General features: G+C 43.6%; 5 non-coding genes across 5 annotated transcripts; all 5 read right to left on the bottom strand.

Moving 5' to 3' along the window:
* Window positions 1-815: 815 nt before the first annotated feature.
* Window positions 816-888, bottom strand: trnav-aac (transfer RNA valine (anticodon AAC)). Its single transcript has one exon. It is a non-coding gene; the product is annotated as a tRNA-Val (tRNA).
* Window positions 889-3,555: 2,667 nt separating this feature from the next.
* Window positions 3,556-3,628, bottom strand: trnav-aac (transfer RNA valine (anticodon AAC)). Its single transcript has one exon. It is a non-coding gene; the product is annotated as a tRNA-Val (tRNA).
* A 2,673-nt stretch (window positions 3,629-6,301) lies between these two features.
* trnav-aac (transfer RNA valine (anticodon AAC)) lies at window positions 6,302-6,374 on the bottom strand. The gene has a single exon. It is a non-coding gene; the product is annotated as a tRNA-Val (tRNA).
* A 2,673-nt stretch (window positions 6,375-9,047) lies between these two features.
* Window positions 9,048-9,120, bottom strand: trnav-aac (transfer RNA valine (anticodon AAC)). Its single transcript has one exon. It is a non-coding gene; the product is annotated as a tRNA-Val (tRNA).
* Window positions 9,121-11,777: 2,657 nt separating this feature from the next.
* On the bottom strand, window positions 11,778-11,850 carry trnav-aac (transfer RNA valine (anticodon AAC)). The gene has a single exon. It is a non-coding gene; the product is annotated as a tRNA-Val (tRNA).
* Window positions 11,851-14,961: the final 3,111 nt, after the last annotated feature.

Genomic DNA, 14,961 nt, shown 5'->3' with positions numbered 1-14,961 from the left:
CATGTACATGTTACCAGCAATGAACATTTTGAAGCAGGCAGAAACCCTCACCACATTTAACAAGTTCTTAGATGTGCACATGAAATGCAATAAGGTGCAGGGGTACACACCTAAAACTGGGCATTTGTTGGCCGGTGCAGATACGATGGGCTTAAATGACTCCTTCCATGCTGTAAACCTCTATGATTATATAATTATCGGTTAGGATTACTTTCATGATGCCAAACGTGGCAATCAGATAATTAATGCTGTTTCCAGTGAAGAAGTGTTCGTGCAAGCTGGGGCTCGAACTCAGGAAGCTGAGATGAAGCATCTTATGAGGCTGCTGTTCGGAGCACGGGGAGCGTTGTCTCGAACGGTGGCATTTTGCAGCCCAGTGAAGGGTGGTAAACCGCTGTTTGATGCTGCATTCTCCGCTTTCCGCCGGCAGCGGCTGATTGGAGAGTGTGGGAGCGGACGATAGGGCTTGTCCCGCCCTCACTCACTCTGGAGCTGGGGAAGAGCGATTAGTCGATGGGTTTGTTTGTGGCTTCAATTTTCTGTTGTGAAGCGTGGTGGCGTGGCAGCATCCTTTAATAATCTCTCACAGCTGACCTGAATGCACGGAATGTGCAGCTTTGAGATATGGTTTCTCCAGCGTCAGGGCTGGAAACGGGAGGGAGTGAGAGACACTGTGTAAATTTGAGTGTGAACAGAACTGTGGAGAGAAATCAGCAAATGGAACAGCATCGTGAGACACTGCACTCTGTTAATATTGAACCACTAATATGAATGATTTAATTTTATCTAATCATTAATTGAACACGTTTGCATAATGTTTCCGCCCGGTTTCGAACCGGGGACCTTTCACGTGTTAGGCGAACGTGATAACCACTACACTACGGAAGCGCTGTTGCAGTAACATTGTTGGGAACATAACCAGAGCTTTAACCTCAACAGCTGGACTACACTTCTGGAGCTTGTGTCACGAGAATCGAATAACGGTGCTGCATTAAGCAAGGTTGTGAGTGTGGCAGGAATTGATCCCGTGTTTCTCTGCCTTTATACATAGGAACAGGAGTGGCCATTCCTCAGCAAGTGGTTAGAATCTGGAATACATTGCTCTAAAGGGCGGTGGAGTCAGACTCAATCTTATCTTTCAAAACGGAGTTGGATAAGTATCCGAATGAAAAAAATTGCACAGCTGTGTGTAAATGACAGGGGCGTGAGATTTGTTGAGAGTTGGCATGGGCTCGACGGGCTGCATCCATTCCCTTATTCTTTGATTCTATAAGTTAGTGGCACATTTAATAGTGTGCACGTCAGCAGAATATTGAAAGGGACATGGATTCAGTCGGCACAACGAGAGGCATCTGATTCAGAAGATTCCGGTGCATGAAAATTCGGGTTTAATGACTTTAAAAGCATCATTTTTCTTTTGTGAAGATTCGGTCAGAGAAATGTTTGAAAAATAATTTTTTGCTGAAAAGGGCTCAGCACTTCATATTCTTTTTGGCTGTTAGGGCCACACTTCTTTTCGATGGTATTCTTCCAGAATGTATATTTTCTTTGCTGTTTCACAATAACCAATCCCTTGCACTGCAGTCTATCTCACTGTTTCCAACGTCTCATGTACATGTTACCAGCAATGAACATTTTGAAGCAGACTTCTAAAGTACAGTGTCCAAAATGGTTTATGGATTCAGAGGTAAAGTGCAGAGCACAGATAAGTTATTCAATTAAGGACTCTCCTTCAGTTAACATTTCTTTAGTTGTGCAAATGAAGATCATCAGTCAATTAATGATGTTTTCCCATGAAGGCAGTATAACATTTAATGATTATGCATTTTTTAAGTAAAAGCCCATGTGATTCAGGGCGAAGTGGCAAATTGGATCCAAATTTGGCTCAGAGGCAGGAAGCAAAGGGTAATGTCTGATGGGTGTTTTTGTGACTGGAAGGATGTTTCCAGTGTGGTTCCACAGTTTTCAGTGCCAGATCCATTGCTTTTCATGGTATTTATCAATGATCTAAACTTGAATATAAGTATTATGATTACGAAGTTTTCAGGTGTTATTAAAATAGGCAGTGTTTTTGATAATGAAGAGGAAAGCTGGAGACATCAGGAAGATATCCATCAACTGATAAGGGGGTAGAGCAGTGGCAAATTGAATTTAATCCAGAGATGTGAGAGATCGCGCATTTGTGGAGGGCTAACAAGGAAAGGGAATACACATCAACTGGTATGACATTGATAAGTGTAGAGAAACAAAGGTAACTGGGATTGCTTGTCCACAGATCCCTGAAGGTAGCTGGCCAGTTGGAAAAGTTGATGAAAAATTCATATGGAATGGTTGCATTTATTGGCAGAAGCAAGGAACAGAAAAGCAAGTGGGTTATGCTAGAACTGTATAAAATTCTGGTTAGGCCACAGCTGGAGTACTGCCTGCAGTTCTGGTCACCGCATTGATGTAAGAACGTGAATACGCTGGAGAGGGTACAGAGGAGATTTACGTAGATGTTGCCGGGAGTGGAGCAACTTTGCTATGAGGACAGATTGGATAGGATGGGTTTGTTTTCCTTGGAACAGAGGAGGCTGATGGGCGACCGCATTGAGGTGTATAAAAATAGGAGGGGCCTAGATATTGTTGATTAAAAGGGTCTATTTCACATAGTGGAGTGGTCAACAACCAGGCTGCATAATTTAAAAGTAATTAGTGTAAGGGTTAAAGGGGATTTGAAGTGAACATTCTGCATGCAGATGTTTGTGGGGGTCTCAAACTCACTGCCTGAAAGTGTGGTGCAGGCAGAAACCCTCACCACATTTAACCAGTTCTTAGATGTGCACATGAAATGCAATAAGGTGCAGGGGTGCACACCAAAAACTGGGCATTTGTTGGCCGGTGCAGATACGATGGGCTTAAATGACTCCTTCCATGCTGTAAACCTCTATGATTATATAATTATCGGTTAGGATTACTTTCATGATGCAAAATTCAGATAATTAATGCTGTTTCCACTGAAGAAGTGTTCGTGCAAGCTGGGGCTCGAACTCAAGAAGCTGAGATCAAGCATCTTGTGAGGCTGTTGTTGGGAGCACGGGGAGCGTTGTCTCGAACGGTGGCATTTTGCAGCCCGGTGAAGGGCGGTAAACCGCTGTTTGATGCTGCATTCGCCGCTTTCCGCCGGCAGCGGCTGATTGGAGAGTGTGGGAGCGGAAGTTCGGGCTTGTCCCGCCCTCACTCACGCTGGAGCTGGGGAAGAGCGATTAGTCGATGGGTTTGTTTGTGGCTTTAATTTTCTGTTGTGAAGCGTGGTGGCGTGGCAGGATGCTTTAATAATCTCTCACAGCTGACCTGAATGCTCGGAATGTGCAGCTTTGAGATATGGTTTCTCCAGCGTCAGGGCTGGAAACGGGAGGGAGTGAGAGACACTGTGCAGAATTTGAGTGTGAACAGAACTGTAGAGAGAAATCAGCAAATGGAACAGCATCGTGAGACACTGCACTCTGTTAACATTGAACCACGAATCTGAATGATTTAATTTTATCTTATCATGAATTGAACACGTTTGCATAATGTTTCCGCCCGGTTTCGAACCGGGGACCTTTCGCGTGTTAGGCGAACGTGATAACCACTACACTACGGAAACGCTGTGGCAGTAACATTGTTGGGAACATAACCAGAGCTTTAACCTCAACAGCTGGACTACACTTCTGGAGCTTGTGTCACGAGAATAGAATAACGGTGCTATATTTAGCAAGGTTGTGAGTGTGGCAGGAATTGATCCCGTGTTTCTCTGCCTTTATACATAGGAACAGGAGTGGCCATTCCTCAGCAAGTGGTTAGAATCTGGAATACACTTCTCTAAAGGGCGGTGGAGTCAGACTCAATCTTATCTTTCAAAACGGAGTTGGATAAGTATCCGAATGAAAAAAATTGCACAGCTGTGGGTAAATGACAGGGGAGTGAGACTTGTTGAGAGTTGGCATGGGCTCGACGGGCTGCATCCATTCCCTTATTCTTTGATTCTATAAGTTAGTGGCACATTTAATAGTGTGCATGTCAGCAGAATATTGAAAGGGACATGGATTCAGTCGGCACAACGAGAGGCATCTGATTCAGAAGATTCGGGTGCACGAAAATTCGGGTTTAATGACTTTAAAAGCATCATTTTTCTTTTGTGAAGATTCGGTCAGAGAAATGTTTGAAAAAGAATTTTTTGCTGAAAATGGCTCAGCACTTCATCTTCTTTTTGGCTGTTAGGGCCACACTTCTTTTCGATGGTATTCTTCCAGAATGTATATTTTCTTTGCTGTTTCACAATAACCAGTCCCTTGCACTACAGTCTATCTCACTGTTTCCAACGTCTCATATACATGTTACCAGCAATGAACATTTTGAAGCAGACTTCTAAAGCACAGTGTCCAAAATGGTTTATGGATTCAGAGCTAAAGTGCAGAGCACAGATAAGTTATTCAATTAAGGACTCTCCTTCAGTTAACATTTCTTTAGTTGTGCAAATGAAGATCATCAGTCAATTAATGATGTTTTCCCATGAAGGCAGGATAACATTTAATGATTATGCATTTTCTAAGTAAAAGCCCATGTGATTCAGGCCGAAGTGGCAAATTGGATCCAAATTTGGCTCACAGGCAGGAAGCAAAGGGTAATGTTTGATGGGTGTTTTTGTGACTGGAAGGATGTTTCCAGTGGGGTTCCACAGTTTTCAGTGCCAGATCCATTGCTTTTTATGGTATTTATCAATGATCTCAACTTGAATATAAGTGTTATGATTACGAAGTTTTCAGGTGTTATTAAAATAGGCAGTGTGGTTGATAATGAAGAAGAAAGCTGGAGACTCCAGGAATATATCAATCAACTGATAAGGGGGTAGAGCAGTGGCAAATTGAATTTAGACCAGAGATGTGAGAGATCGCGCATTTGTGGAGGGCTAACAAGGAAAGGGAATACACATCAACTGGTATGACATTGAGAAGTGTAGAGGAACAAAGGTAACTGGGATTGCTTGTCCACAGATCCCTGAAGGTAACTGACCAGTTGGAAAAGTTGATTAAGAAGTCATATGGAATGTTTGCATTTATTGGCAGAAGCAAGGAACAGAACAGCAAGTGGGTTGTGCTAGAACTGTATAAAATTCTGGTTAGGCCACAGCTGGAGTACTGCGTGCAGTTCTGGTCACCGCATTGAAGGAAGAACGTGAATACGCTGGAGAGGGGAAAGAGGAGATTTACGTAGATGTTGCCGGGAGTGGAGCAACTTTGCTAAAAGGACAGATTGGATAGGATGGGTTTGTTTTCCTTGGAACAGAGGAGGCTGATGGGCGACCGCATTGAGGTGTATAAAAATAGGAGAGGCCTAGATATTGTTGATTAAAAGGGTCTATTTCACATAGTGGAGTGGTCAACAACCAGGCTGCATAATTTAAAAGTAATTAGTGTAAGGGTTAAAGGGGATTTGAAGTGAACATTCTGCATGCAGATGTTTGTGGGGGTTTCAAACTCACTGCCTGAAAGTGTGGTGCAGGCAGAAACCCTCACCACATTTAACAAGTTCTTAGATGTGCACATGAAATGCAATAAGGTGCAGGGGTGCACACCAAAAACTGGGCATTTGTTGGCCGGTGCAGATACGATGGGCTTAAATGACTCCTTCCATGCTGTAAACCTCTATGATTATATAATTATCGGTTAGGATTACTTTCATGATGCAAAACGTGGCAATCAGATAATTAATGCTGTTTCCACTGAAGAAGTGTTCGTGCAAGCTGGGGCTCGAACTCAGGAAGCTGAGATCAAGCATCTTGTGAGGCTGTTGTTGGGAGCACGGGGAGCGTTGTCTCGAACGGTGGCATTTTGCAGCCCGGTGAAGGGCAATAAACCGCTGTTTGATGCTGCATTCTCCGCTTTCCGCCGGCAGCGGCTGATTGGAGAGTGTGGGAGCGGAAGTTAGGGCTTGTCCCGCCATCACTCACGCTGGAGCTGGGGAAGAGCGATTAGTCGATGGGTTTGTTTGTGGCTTTAATTTTAGTTGTGAAGCGTGGTGGCGTGGCAGGATGCTTCAATAATCTCTCACAGCTGACCTGAATGCACGGAATGTGCAGCTTTGAGATATGGTTTCTGCAGCGTCAGGGCTGGAAACGGGAGGGAGTGAGGGACACTGTGTAGAATTTGAGTGTGAACAGAACTGCAGAGAGAAATCAGCAAATGGAACAGCATCGTGAGACACTGCACTCTGTTAACATTGAACCACGAATGTGAATGATTTAATTTTATCTTATCATTAATTGAACACGTTAGCATAATGTTTCCGCCCGGTTTCGAACCGGGGACCTTTCGCGTGTTAAGCGAACGTGATAACCACTACACTACGGAAACGCTGTGGCAGTAACATTGTTGGGAACATAACCAGAGCTTTAACCTCAACAGCTGGACTACACTTCTGGAGCTTGTGTCACGAGAATAGAATAACGGTGCTATATTTAGCAAGGTTGTGAGTGTGGCAGGAATTGATCCCGTGTTTCTCTGCCTTTATACATAGGAACAGGAGTGGCCATTCCTCAGCAAGTGGTTAGAATCTGGAATACACTTCTCTAAAGGGCGGTGGAGTCAGACTCAATCTTATCTTTCAAAACGGAGTTGGATAAGTATCCGAATGAAAAAAATTGCACAGCTGTGGGTAAATGACAGGGGAGTGAGACTTGTTGAGAGTTGGCATGGGCTCGACGGGCTGCATCCATTCCCTTATTCTTTGATTCTATAAGTTAGTGGCACATTTAATAGTGTGCATGTCAGCAGAATATTGAAAGGGACATGGATTCAGTCGGCACAACGAGAGGCATCTGATTCAGAAGATTCGGGTGCACGAAAATTCGGGTTTAATGACTTTAAAAGCATCATTTTTCTTTTGTGAAGATTCGGTCAGAGAAATGTTTGAAAAATAATTTTTTGCTGAAAAGGGCTCAGCACTTCATCTTCTTTTTGGCTGTTAGGGCCACACTTCTTTTCGATGGTATTCTTCCAGAATGTATATTTTCTTTGCTGTTTCACAATAACCAGTCCCTTGCACTACAGTCTATCTCACTGTTTCCAACGTCTCATATACATGTTACCAGCAATGAACATTTTGAAGCAGACTTCTAAAGCACAGTGTCCAAAATGGTTTATGGATTCAGAGCTAAAGTGCAGAGCACAGATAAGTTATTCAATTAAGGACTCTCCTTCAGTTAACATTTCTTTAGTTGTGCAAATGAAGATCATCAGTCAATTAATGATGTTTTCCCATGAAGGCAGGATAACATTTAATGATTATGCATTTTCTAAGTAAAAGCCCATGTGATTCAGGGCGAAGTGGCAAATTGGATCCAAATTTGGCTCACAGGCAGGATTAAAGGGTAATGTTTGATGGGTGTTTTTGTGACTGGAAGCATGTTTCCAGTGGGGTTCCACAGTTTTCAGTGCCAGATCCATTGCTTTTTATGGTATTTATCAATGATCTCAACTTGAATATAAGTGTTATGATTACGAAGTTTTCAGGTGTTATTAAAATAGGCAGTGTGGTTGATAATGAAGAAGAAAGCTGGAGACTCCAGGAAGATATCAATCAACTGATAAGGGGGTAGAGCAGTGGCAAATTGAATTTAATCCAGAGATGTGAGAGATCGCGCATTTGTGGAGGGCTAACAAGGAAAGGGAATACACATCAACTGGTATGACATTGATAAGTGTAGAGAAACAAAGGTAACTGGGATTGCTTGTCCACAGATCCCTGAAGGTAGCTGGCCAGTTGGAAAAGTTGATGAAAAATTCATATGGAATGGTTGCATTTATTGGCAGAAGCAAGGAACAGAAAAGCAAGTGGGTTATGCTAGAACTGTATAAAATTCTGGTTAGGCCACAGCTGGAGTACTGCATGCAGTTCTGGTCACCGCATTTATGGAAGAACGTGAATACGCTGGAGAGGGTACAGAGGAGATTTACGTAGATGTTGCCGGGAGTGGAGCAACTTTGCTATGAGGACAGATTGGATAGGATGGGTTTGTTTTCCTTGGAACAGAGGAGGCTGATGGGCGACCGCATTGAGGTGTATAAAAATAGGACGGGCCTAGATATTGTTGATTAAAAGGGTCTATTTCACATAGTGGAGTGGTCAACAACCAGGCTGCATAATTTAAAAGTAATTAGTGTAAGGGTTAAAGGGGATTTGAAGTGAACATTCTGCATGCAGATGTTTGTGGGGGTCTCAAACTCACTGCCTGAAAGTGTGGTGCAGGCAGAAACCCTCACCACATTTAACCAGTTCTTAGATGTGCACATGAAATGCAATAAGGTGCAGGGGTACACACCTAAAACTGGGCATTTGTTGGCCGGTGCAGATACGATGGGCGTAAATGACTCCTTCCATGCTGTAAACCTCTATGATTATATAATTATCGGTTAGGATTACTTTCATGATGCAAAACGTGGCAATCAGATAATTAATGCTGTTTCCAGTGAAGAAGTGTTCGTGCAAGCTGGGGCTCGAACTCAGGAAGCTGAGATGAAGCATCTTATGAGGCTGCTGTTCGGAGCACGGGGAGCGTTGTCTGGAACGGTGGCATTTTGCAGCCCAGTGAAGGGCGGTAAACCGCTGTTTGATGCTGCATTCTCCGCTTTCCGCCGGCAGCGGCTGATTGGAGAGTGTGGGAGTGGAAGTTAGGGCTTGTCCCGCCCTCACTCACTCTGGAGCTGAGGAAGAGCGATTAGTCGATAGGTTTGTTTGTGGCTTTAATTTTCTGTTGTGAAGCGTGGTGGCGTGGCAGGATCCTTTAATAATCTCTCACAGCTGACCTGAATGCACGGAATGTGCAGCTTTGAGATATGGTTTCTCCAGCGTCAGGGCTGGAAACGGGAGGGAGTGAGAGACACTGTGTAGAATTTGAGTGTGAACAGAACTGCAGAGAGAAATCAGCAAATGGAACAGCATCGTGAGACACTGCACTCTGTTAACATTGAACCACTAATATGAATGATTTAATTTTATCTTATCATGAATTGAACACGTTTGCATAATGTTTCCGCCCGGTTTCGAACCGGGGACCTTTCGCGTGTTAGGCAAACGTGATAACCACTACACTACGGAAACGCTGTGGCAGTAATATTGTTGGGAACATAACCAGAGCTTTAACCTCAACATATGGACTACACTTCTGGAGCTTGTGTCACGAGAATAGAATGACGGTGCTATATTTAGCAAGGTTGTGAGTGTGGCAGGAATTGATCCCGTGTTTCTCTGCCTTTATACATAGGAACAGGAGTGGCCATTCCTCACCAAGTGGTTAGAATCTGGAATACACTTCTCTAAAGGGCGGTGGAGTCAGACTCAATCTTATCTTTCAAAACGGAGTTGGATAAGTATCCGAATGAAAAAAATTGCACAGCTGTGGGTAAATGACAGGGGAGTGAGACTTGTTGAGAGTTGGCATGGACTCGACGGGCTGCAACCATTCCCTTATTCTTTGATTCTATAAGTTAGTGGCACATTTAATAGTGTGCATGTCAGCAGAATATTGAAAGGGACATGGATTCAGTCGGCACAACGAGAGGCATCTGATTCAGAAGATTCGGGTGCACGAAAATTCGGGTTTAAAGACTTTAAAAGCATCATTTTTGTTTTGTGAAGATTCGGTCAGAGAAATGTTTGGGAAATGAATTTTTTGCTGAAAAGGGCTCAGCACTTCATCTTCTTTTTGGCTGTTAGTGTCACACTTCTTTCCGATGGTATTCTTCCAGAATGTATATTTTCTTTGCTGTTTCACAATAACCAGTCCCTTGCACTACAGTCTATCTCACTGTTTCCAACGTCCGATGTACATGTTACGAGCAATGAACATTTTGAAGCAGACTAAAATGGTTTATGGATTCAGAGGTAAAGTGCAGAGTACAGATAAGTTATTCAATTTAGGACTCTCCTTCAGTTAACATTTCTTTAGTTGTGCAAATGAAGATCATCAGTCAATTAATGATGATTTCCCATGAAGGCAGGATAATATTGAATGATTATGCATTTTCTAAGTAAAAGCCCATGTCATTCAGGGCGAAGTGGCAAATTGGATCCAAGTTTGGCTCAGAGGCAGGAAGCAAAGGGTAATGTTTGATGGGTGTTTTTGTGACTGGAAGGATGTTTCCAGTGGGGTTCCGCAGTTTTCAGTGCCATATCCATTGCTTTTTATGGTATTTATCAATGATCTAAACTTGAATATAGGTGTTATGATTTCGAAGTTTTCAGGTGTTATTAAAATAGGCAGTGTGGTTGATAATGAAGAAGAAAGCTGGAGACTCCATGAAGATATCAATCAACTGATAAGGGGGTAGAGCAGTGGCAAATTGAATTTAATCCAGAGATGTGAGAGATCGCGCATTTGTGGAGGGCTAACAAGGAAAGGGAATACACATCAACTGGTATGACATTGAGAAGTGTAGAGGAACAAAGGTAACTGGGATTGCATGTCCACAGATCCCTGAAAGTAGCTGGCCAGTTGGAAAAGTTGGTTAAGCAGTCATATTGAATGGTTGCATTTATTGGCAGAAGCAAGGAACAGAACAGCAAGTGGGTTATGCTCGAACTGTATAAAATTCTGGTTAAGCCACAGCTGGAGTACTGCGTGCAGTTCTAGTCACCGCATTGAAGGAAGGACGTGAATACGCTGGAGAGGGTACAGAGGAGATTTACGTAGATGTTGTCGGGAGTGGAGCAACTTTGCTATGAGGACAGATTGGATAGGATGGGTTTGTTTTCCTTGGAACAGAGGAGGCTGATGGGCGACAGCATGAGGTGTATAAAAATAGGAGGGGCCTAGATATTGTTGATTAAAAGGGTCTATTTCACATAGTGGAGTGGTCAACAACCAGGCTTCGTAATTTAAAAGTAATTAGTGTAAGGGTTAAAGGGGATTTGAAGTGAACATTCTGCATGCAGATGATTGTGGGGGTCTCAAACTCACTGCCTGAAAGTGTGGTGCAGGCAGAAACCCTCAGCACAGTTAACAAGTTCTGAGATGTGCACATGAAATGCAATAAGATGCAGGGGTGCACTCCTGAAACTGGGCATTTGTTGGCCGGTGCAGATACGATGGGCTTAAATGACTCCTTCCATGCTGTAAACCTCTATGATTATATAATTATCGCTTAGGATTACTTTCATGATGCAAAACGTGGCAATCAGATAATTAATGGTGTTTCCAGTGAAGAAGTGTTCGTGCAAGCTGGGGCTCGAACTGAGGAAGCTGAGATGAAGCATTTTCTGAGTCTGCTGTTCGGTGTACGGGGAGCGTTGTCTCGAACGGTGGCATTTTGCAGCCCAGTGAAGGGCGGTAAACCGCTGTTTCAAGCTGCATTCTCCGCTTTCCGCCGGCAGCGGCTGATTGGAGAGTGTGGGAGCGGAAGTTAGGGCTTGTCCCGCCCTCACTCACTCTGGAGCTGGGGAAGAGCGATTAGTCGATGGGTTTGTTTGTGGCTTTAATTTTCTGTTGTGAAGCGTGGTGGCGTGGCAGGATCCTTTAATAATCTCTCACAGCTGACCTGAATGCACGGAATGTGCAGCAATGAGATATGGTTTCTCCAGCGTCAGGGCTGGAAACGGGAGTGAGTGAGAGACACTGTGTAGAATTTGAGTGTGAACAGAACTGCAGAGAGAAATCAGCAAATCGAACAGCATCGTGAGACACTGCACTCTGTTAACATTGAACCACTAATATGAATGATTTAATTTTTTCTTATCATTAATTGAACACGTTTGCATAATGTTTCCACCCGGTTTCGAACCGGGGACTTTTCGCGTGTTAGGCGAACGTAATAACCACTACACTACGGAAACGCTGTGGCAGTAATATTGTTGGGAACATAACCAGAGCTTTAACCTCAACAGCTGGACGACACTTCTGGAGCTTGTGTCACGAGAATAGAATGACGGTGCTGTATTTAGCAAGGTTGTGAGTGTGGCAGGAATTGATCCCGTGTTTCTCTGCCTTTATACATAGGAACAGGAGTGGCCATTCCTCAGCAAGTGGTTAGAATCTGGAATAGACTGCTCTAAAGGGCGGTGGAGTCAGACTCAATCTTATCTATCAAAACGGAGTTGGATAAGTATCCGAATGAAAAAAATTGCACAGCTGTGGGTAAATGACAAGGGACTGAGACTTGTTGAGAGTTGGCATGGGCTCGACGGGCTGCAACCATTCCCTTATTCTTTGATTGTATAAGTTAGTGTCACATTTAATAGTGTGCATGTCAGCAGAATATTGAAAGGGACATGGATTCAGTCGGCACAACGAGAGGCATCTGATTCAGAAGATTCGTGTGCACGAAAATTCGGGTTTAATGACTTTAAAAGCATCATTTTTGTTTTGTGAAGATTCGGTCAGAGAAATGTTTGGGAAAATAATTTTTTGCGGAAAAGTGCTCAGCACTTCATCTTCTTTTTGGCTGTTAGGGCCACACTTCTTTTCGATGGTATTCTTCCAGAATGTATATTTTCTTTGCTGTTTCACAATAACCAGTCCCTTGCACTACAGTCTATCTCACTGTTTCCAACGTCCCATGTACATGTTACCACAAGGAACATTTTGAAGCAGACTTCTAAAGCACAGTGTCCAAAATGGTTTATGGATTCAGAGGTAAAGTGCAGAGCACAGGTAAGTTATTCAATTAAGGACTCTCCTTCAGTTAACATTTCTTTAGCTGGTCAAATGAAGATCATCAGTCAATTAATTATGTTTTCCCATGAAGGCAGGATAACATTTAATGATTATGCATTTTCTAAGTAAAAGCCCATGTGATTCAGGGCGAAGTGGCAAATTGGATCCAAATTTGGCTCAGAGGCAGGAAGCAAAGGGTAATGTTTGATGGGTGTTTTTGTGACTGGAAGGATATTTCCAGTGGGGTTTCACAGATTTCAGTGCCAGATCCATTGCTTTTTATGGTATTTATCAATGATCGAAACTTGAATATAGGTGTTATGATTACGAAGTTTTCAGGTGTTATTAAAATAGGCAGTGTGGTTGATAATGAAGAGGAAAGCTGGAGACTCCAGGAAGATGTCAATCAACTGATAAGGGGGTAGAGCAGTGGCAAATGCAATTTAATCCAGAGATGTGAGAGATCGCGCATTTGTGGAGGGCTAACAAGGAAAGGGAATACACATCAACTGGTATGACATTGAGAAGTGTAGAGGAACAAAGGTAACTGGGATTGCTTGTCCACAGATCCCTGAAGGTAGCTGGCCCGTTGGAAAAGTTGGTTAAGAAGTCATATGGAATGGTTGCATTTGTTAAAGCACATGGGATTGGGGGTAGTGTGCTGACATGGATTGAGAACTGGTTGTCAGACAGGAAGCAAAGAGTAGGAGTAAATGGGGACTTTTCAGAATGGCAGGCAGTGGCTAGTGGGGTACCGCAAGGTTCTGTGCTGGGGCCCCAGCTGTTTATACTGTACATTAATGATTTAGACGAGGGGATTAAATGTAGCATCTCCAAATTTGCGGATGACACTAAGTTGGGTGGCAGTGTGAGCTGCAAGGAGGGTTCTATGAGGCTGCAGAGCGACTTGGATAGTTTAGGTGAGTGGGCAAATGCATGGCAGATGAAGTATAATGTGGATAAATGTGAGGTTATCCACTTTGTTGGTAAAAACAGAGAGACAGACTATTATCTGAATGGTGACAGATTAGGAAAAGGGCAGGTGCAAAGAGACCTGGGTGTCGTGGTACATCAGTCATTGAAGGTTGGCATGCAGGTACAGCAGGCGGTTAAGAAAGCAAATGGCATGTTGGCCTTCATAGCGAGGGGATTTGAGTACAAGGGCAGGGAGGTGTTGCTACAATTGTACAGGGCCTTGGTGAGGCCACACCTGGAGTATTGTGTACAGTTTTGGTCTCCTAACCAGAGGAAGGACATTCTTGCTATTGAGGGAGTGCAGCGAAGGTTCACCAGACTGATTCCCGGGATGGCGGGACTGACCTATCAAGAAAGACTGGATCAACTGGGCTTGTATTCACTGGAGTTCAGAAGAATGAGAGGGGACCTCATAGAAACGTTTAAAATTTGACGGGTTTAGACAGGTTAGATGCAGGAAGAATGTTCCCAATGTTGGGGAAGACCAGAACCAGGGGACACAGTCTGAGGATAAGGGGGAAGCCATTTAGGACCGAGATGAGGAGGAATTTCTTCACCCAGAGAGTGGTGAACCTGTGGAATTCTCTACCACAGAAAGTTGTTGAGGCCAATTCACTAAATATATTCAAAAAGGAGTTAGATGAAGTCCTTACTACTAGGGGAATCAAGGGGTATGGTGAGAAATCTGGAATGGGGTACTGAAGTTGCATGTCCAGCTATGAACGCATTGAATGGCGGTGCAGGCTAGAAGGGCCGAATGGCCTACTCCTGCACATATTTTCTATGTTTCTATGTTTCTATTGGCAGAAGCAAGGAACAGAACAGCAAGTGGGTTATGCTAGAACTGTATAAAATTCTGGTTAGGCCACAGCTGGAGTACTGTGTGCAGTTCTGGTCACCGCATTGAAGGAAGAACGTGAATACGCTGGAGAGAGTACAGAGGATATTTACGTAGATGTTGCCGGGAGTGGAGCAACTTTGCTATGAGGACAGATTGGATAGGATGGGTTTGTTTTCCTTGGAACAGAGGAGGCTGATGGGCGACAGCATTGAGGTGTATAAAAATAGGAGGGGCCTAGATATTGTTGATTAAAAGGGTCTATTTCACATAGTGGAGTGGTCAACAACCAGGCTGCATAATTTCAAAGTAATTAGTGTAAGGGTTAAAGGGGATTTGAAGTGAACATTCTGCATGCAGATGTTTGTGGGGGTCTCAAACTCACTGCCTGAAAGTGTGGTGCAGGCAGAAACCCTCAGCACATTTAACAAGTTCTTAGATGTGCACATGAAATGCAATAAGGTGCAGGGGTACACAC

This window comes from Pristiophorus japonicus, chromosome 3 (assembly GCF_044704955.1).
Source record: "Pristiophorus japonicus isolate sPriJap1 chromosome 3, sPriJap1.hap1, whole genome shotgun sequence".
NCBI classification, from domain to species: Eukaryota; Metazoa; Chordata; class Chondrichthyes; family Pristiophoridae; genus Pristiophorus; species Pristiophorus japonicus.
The sequence above is the reverse complement of the archived record's forward strand: the minus strand, read 5'-3'. Positions and strand labels throughout refer to the sequence as shown.